The sequence below is a fragment of the Mastigoproctus giganteus genome, chromosome 13 (assembly GCF_048544385.1).
Source record: "Mastigoproctus giganteus isolate SK-2022 chromosome 13, ASM4854438v1, whole genome shotgun sequence".
Classification (NCBI taxonomy): Eukaryota; Metazoa; Arthropoda; class Arachnida; order Uropygi; family Thelyphonidae; genus Mastigoproctus; species Mastigoproctus giganteus.
Window position 1 is genome coordinate 11,353,304 of NC_143587.1, and position 6,759 is coordinate 11,360,062.

Genomic DNA, 6,759 nt, shown 5'->3' on the forward strand with positions numbered 1-6,759 from the left:
AAAATTATATACAGTGGATTCCGGTTATTTGGGCCACCGGTTAATCGGGGCAGCCGTTTATATGGGGCAAATCTTAAAAAACAAAAACCAATCGAGAAAATAGCCAGGGTTTACTTCGCTTAATTGGGACAAAATGCCGTTTAATCGAGGCAGGAGACCTCGGCAGTGGAGATTACCCTACGATTGTCTCCGACCGTACCACGTAATTCGGTCGGATTTCTGGAGGTCACAACCATAAAACAATTAGCAGTCACCTGTTTGTTGGCTTTTCTGTTAGTGCAATCTATCATAAACGGACAGTAAACTCGATCTTATTGAATTTGCGGTAATACCGACAGCTGGAATTCTGTGGGTTATTATGGTAAAATGTGTTTACACTTCCATGGAATCTTCAATCATATAAAAAAAATAATTTTCAGAATCTTCTCTTCATTCCTATTTTTAAAGCTTCGTAATTTGTTACTCCGTTCTCACTTGCGCGTGTTGTGTTACTTGCAATTTGTTTGTGCCGTGTTCTTTGTTATTGCTTATCTTTTTACTGTTTTAAATTTTAACCCCCACCCACAAATGTCAGTGAACAGAAATGTCAACTGGTTAGTATGTACATATTACAGTACGCATTAATTATTCCGATTATCACGTATATTCTTCCGATTTTCACGTATCATTTAATTTTTTAATTAGTAAGGTAATAAAGAGTAAATTTATGCTTAATATATCTTTACTTTTATAGCCTGTGGATAATATTCCTCCTATTTTCGCTAATCAGAATCGCTGTTTAATAGAATTAAAATTCAATTCACAAACGTGGTCACAATGACCAGCGCTTACTACACATTGTATAGTGAACAGTACTTTACTGTAGTGAGTTCGTCGTAACGTGATTTGATTGTACAGTGAACTAATTGTAAAGGGGGGGATAAATTGTATTTTTAACTATTTACGTGAAACTTCGGATAATTGGGGCAGCCGCTTAATCGGGCCAAAATGCACTAGTCCCGATGTGTCCCAAATAACCGGAATCGACTGTATCTCTATTGGGGATTACCCTGACTTCGAATCTCTCCTTTCATAAGCACATTACAAGTATTGCTTCCTCTGTATCTAAAAAACAGTTTTCTTTCACTCTCACCATTACTTTTCTTCCAAAAAGCTATTCACTCTGTACAAATCTGCCCTACAATGGAATGCTGTTTGCACATCTAGGACGGTGCTTCCGAAACCCCTCTTAGGCTTCTAGATTAAATTCAAAAAGGGCAGTTAGATTAATTAATGACTCATCGTCTCTAACAGAGTGTCTCATAGATGTTGTGGTTCGGCTGCATGCCTTTTCTATAAATTCTTCCGGGGCGCCTCTGTAGTCAGGTGCGGCAGTGTGTAGCACACACTTTGATTAGACCGGGGTTCGAGCAAGTGACCACCAAATACGGAGGATGCGGAAAGGTCAGGGAATGACCACTGCATATCCCGGGAGCAGTATGGCCTTAGTTGCTAATGCTCTTAAAAAAAAAAAAAATAAATAAATAACAAATATGGATTCTTCTGTGGGCACTGTTCTTTTGAATTGGCCTCTATAATTCCCACTCTCTCTTGCAAATGAACAACTGTCACAACTAGTCAACATCCTTTTACTGTCCAACTTCAAGCTCACAGAACCAACTTTTCTTCTTCCTCATTTATTCATTCAACTTCCTTTTTCTGGAACAACCTTGCTTCAGTGCTGGATTAATGTATGGGCTAGCAGGGCCCTCACTTGGGGCACCATTCTTTAAAGAGTGCCAAAAACAGAACAATATGGAAAAAATTATATATAGGGGGTCTCCAGTATCTGAGTTCCCACAGTTACAAGGATTTGAAAATTAAAGAATTAAAGCTCTTCCGTTGAGAAAAACTGACCAAGCACTTGAATATTTTTTGTGAGAATAATCTTCTTCAGGATTGTGCAACAAAAGTTAAAGACCTAACTAAATGCTACGACAATTTTATCTGAAAAAACACAGCAAAAAAAAACAAAAAAAAAACATGAACTCTGGATTCATTCTTTATTCGTACAACTGAAAAATAGTGCAAGTTCAATAAACTTTACTTAAACTTATATTTTCAACGAAAAATGTCTAATAAAATAATTCTCATTTTTCAGTTCCTTCATCCATTTTTTTACTATATAAAAGTACATAATAAACATTACCATATATAATAACATAGACAACCCTTAAAGAAAAACTATGGTAGTAGTTTTTCTTTAAGGGTTGTCTTTAAGGGATGTAAAGGCATCATTTCATCTATATCTCATATTGTGCTAATCCTTCCCAATGAGTTGCCCATGTATTTATTGCACTACCTCGAATAAGCAACACTTAACTAATAGAGAAGACTAGTGTTACTTATTCTTGGTGGGCACCACCACCCAGATGGCACTGCCTGCAAAATGGTATGGGATAAGAAACTGTTATCCACATATTATTCCTATTAGACTTAGGAAAGCAAAAAGGTGTAGGAAAGTGATAGTTTGTTAGTTAGTTATTTGGTTTTTAGGAGTTAGCAACTAAGGCCATATTGCTCTGGAGTATGCGGTGGTCATTCCCTGATCTTTCTGCATCTTCCGTATTTGGTGGTCACGGGCTCGAAATCCGGTCTAATCAAGAAGCGTGTGTTACGCACTGCTGCTCCTGCCCCCACCTGGCTACGGAGGTGCCCAGGAAAGTGATACTAGGAGAGGAAGAAAAAGAAATGCCATCGAAAGAAGAAAGGGACAGTTACTCCCACTCACTCACTGAACTAAATTACACACGAATCCTCCCGAATAGGCAACGCTTCCCCATTCTTCACGACGAGTTACCATGTATTGCACTACCTTGAATAAGTAACGCTTCACTAATAAAGAAGACTATTGTTACTTATTTTCGGTGGGCACCACCACCCAGACGGCACCATTTCTAAACTAGCTGGCTTTTCATTGGTGGGTGAAAAGTCAACTTTCTTTGAAACGGTGCTGTCTGGGTGGTGGTGCCCACCGAGAATAAGTAATAATAGTCTTCTCTATTAGTGAAGCATTACTTATTCAAGGTAGTGCAAGGTAACTCGTTGTGAAGGACGAGCACAATATGAGATATAGATGAAATGATGCCTTTCACACTACTACCGTAGTTTTTAAGAGTTGTCTAGGTCGTATCTACACTGATGTTATATAGATATATACTCTTAAACTGTTAAAATATTATGCCTAGTTGCATTTAGTTTTATTTAAATAATAAACATTGCAAAAATTTGGTCCCCATTTTAAGTGAAATTTTCTGGAACCAATTATCTTCGGATAACGAGGATCCCATGTAGATCCTTAATAGAGGGAGCCAAAAAATCTTTCTGCCCGGGGCATGAAAATATCTTGGTCTGGCCCTGCCTTCCTTCATACATATTTCCTGAAATATTACAATTTACAGAAGTTTAAGTCAACAAGTATCTTCTTTCGTCTTTTCACCCTCCAACCCATGCATGCTACTAAGTACTATAGGTTTTAATACCTCTCATGTTTAGGATTTTCATAAAAAAAAAAAAAAAAAAAACTCTTCGGTACAGAGATGCACACGCATTCAATTTGCAACTACTGAGCTGCAGCAGTTTTCTATAAGAACAAGATCAATATCTATCTCTAAACTAACATAATGGATCAGAAAAAAGTTAACCTATGGATTTAATCCTGTTTTCCAATAGGAATCAGTGATGGTTTTGCTTGCTGTTCCTCAGTTGCACTCCACAAGCAAGTTTTGATCATAAGCAAGAAGAGTGTAGTTCATAATTTCCATAATTTCAGAGAAGGAGAGAGAGAAAGAGAGCTTACCTTCACAAAATCATATACACATCTATGAACATAAATTGAGATGTACAAGAACAAGGAAGAGTACTGAGTGGAAGATGGGAAATGCCCCCCCCCCAAGTGGCCAAATGCACGTGGAACAGACAGTACTTGGAATACTGCTATAATGAAAAATATATAAAGATTATTTCTCACTTTTGTTTAATACATGTTAAATTATTGAACTAATGAAACTCAGTAATAGGAGTTAAACATTTAATGGGAAGTTTTACCCCCACATGCTGTTTGGCTGCTCATTTAGATTGAATAAATTTTTCTGTTTGGCACAAGGTTGCTAACCAAAACCACATCCATCTGATGAGAATCCACTATGATTCAATACAGCTGCTCAAAATGTTGTTTCTAATTAATAGCAGGATCATCCTCAGGTAATACTATTAAATTTAAAATATTAACTTAAATAATCAAAATCTGAGGGCAGGATTTTCTATATTTTGAATAGTTATATTACAGCCATAAAAAAATTATTGTGCCTAGTACTATACAATAAATTTTCAACTGTAGCTTAATGTAGCTATTTTAGTATTAAATCAGCTCACACCAACCATAAGAATAAGCATTTACTGTAACTAGAATATTTATTTACATATTAAAATAAAATAAATATTTACAAAAAACTGCTATTATATTAAATATACATGTAAAAACATTAAAACTGTGATAAAATCCTTGAGATAAAATACACTAAAATAAACCGGATTAAAAGCGATAAAAACGATAAAAATCTCTGGAGCTTTCGGAAGCTTGCGCTCCCTTCCTCAGCAGTTATATATGGACGTGCTGCAGGAAGTTTTGTTACTGCTGAGGAAGGGAGCGCAAGCTTCCGAAAGCTCCAGAGATTTTTATCGTTTTTATCGCTTTTAATCCGGTTTATTTTAGTGTATTTTATCTCAAGGATTTTATCACAGTTTTAATGTTTTTACATGTATATTTAATATAATAGCAGTTTTTTGTAAATATTTATTTTATTTTAATATGTAAATAAATATTCTAGTTACAGTAAATGCTTATTCTTATGGTTGGTGTGAGCTGATTTAATACTAAAATATGAATTTTCCCAACCTCAGAGGCCTTTTTCAGGATATAGCTTAATGTAGCTATGTGCCTAACCAGCAAAATGGCCACAACTTATCCTGCATACACTGAGTGGCCACTTTATTAGGTACACCAACCTAATATAGCAAGTAAGTTTCTCCTTTTAGCTTTCAGAACAGTTTGGATTTGTCATAGCAAGGATTCAATGGGGTGTCAAAAGCAAGCCACAAGGATGCTAGTCCACATTGACTCAACTGCTTTCAACGCAACTTAGCGGTTGAAACTACTGAAGCTCAGTAGTTGCAGTAATAACTATGTATTGTACTTACAGATAAGCTATTTATTACTTTAGAAAAAAAAAAAAAACTACAAATTCCAACCCCGCCCTCTGCTTTTTAACAATGCTAAACCAACCGATTGGACTTCACCACGGTGGCATATCTAGCGGTATGGTAGTTTCGTCACTGCTGTGGTCTAAAATTAAATTCCGCTACTTGGTAGGCATTGCAAATCTTGCCACTATGCCCCTCAGCAACGTGTATTCCAATTACACATGCACAAACAATTACTTTCGTATATTTTTAGTAAATTAATGCATTCAATTTTTCGTTTATAACAACTTCCGACAAGCATTCCTATCCATTAATTGCGAATCCTTAATCACTTTGGTTATCCTTTTCCGCATTACTGTCCATCTTTCCTTGTCCAGGTACATCACTACATACATTCCACATAACTTTTATCTATGTAAAAGGATATTTCAGAAATAAAAAATAAGTCTTACCGCAGTATTAAATTCAAACTCACAAAAATTATATACATGCACCTATCTTCAAAGAAATTTGCATTTCCTTGTGGTTCATTAACCAGGTCACATTTAAATAACCACTGTAAAGTGCAAATTAGCATCATTACACAATTAACTGGATTGATGGAGCATGCTCCGGCCTAACTCCATGAGTGAGGATAACAATTTTTGTATAATTAAAAAAATGTAAAACGTGGCAATATACTCAAGGGGCATGAAGAATAAAATATCAAATAAATATAAACAACAGAGAACTTTAAATATTTTTCAATCTACGAAGAACCGTAAATTACTGAATAGTCTCGATTTTTATAATTCGGGTATACATTACATGCACTATTCAAAACAAGATAGAGAATTAAAATGAAGAAAAACAGGTTGTAAATATAGGTCAGCACCGGTAATAGGTTATTAACTGTGCAAACAAAATTCCAGAAGAACCCACACAGCTACTTCCTTTTCGTTATTAAATACTGTTACGTTTAGCCATAATCCCATAGTAGTAATGTCATATAAAAGTTGCTCTAAAAGCAAAACATAAAATAGGCTTAGCAATAAGCAGGAAACTGTATCTTTAAATCTATCGGAGCACGACTCTTACCTATTTACGGAGAGTGTACCGTCTTTGAGTACAAGTCGCAACAATTTGTGGTTATCGGTCCACTTTGCGATTTTATATTAAAATCAGATACGTCTCAAAATATCAGAGAAAAACAATGAGAACTTCTTTATAAGTATTCAATAAAGTAATCCACTTTCACATACACAATACAGAAACGCAGATACCGCCAAATTACAATAAACCCGGCAGAGGACACACACTAACATAAGTTGTATGCTTACCGCAAGAGGTCGCCCAATGCAATGTAAAATAAACGTAGAGAGAATTTCTGTGATTATTACATCAGCTTAACTTTCGAAAAATCAGCCTACAGCGATGGAAAAAGAAAAATGTCTCATCAAAGTATCCTGAATAACATTATTATTATTATTAATATCAATTTATTTCCGAAGAAATGTCCTTTTACAGCTATGCAGCTAG

General features: G+C 35.5%; 1 protein-coding gene across 2 annotated transcripts in view; it reads right to left on the reverse strand.

The window, feature by feature from the left end:
- Window positions 1–6,491, reverse strand: part of LOC150075760 (la-related protein 4-like) — a 498,776-nt gene extending 492,285 nt beyond the window's left edge. For both annotated transcript variants that reach the window (XM_090387140.1, XM_090387141.1), the window contains exon 1: window positions 6,319–6,491. The gene's annotated coding sequence lies outside the window, so the exon portion shown is untranslated. The remainder of the gene's footprint in view (window positions 1–6,318) is intronic.
- Window positions 6,492–6,759: the final 268 nt, after the last annotated feature.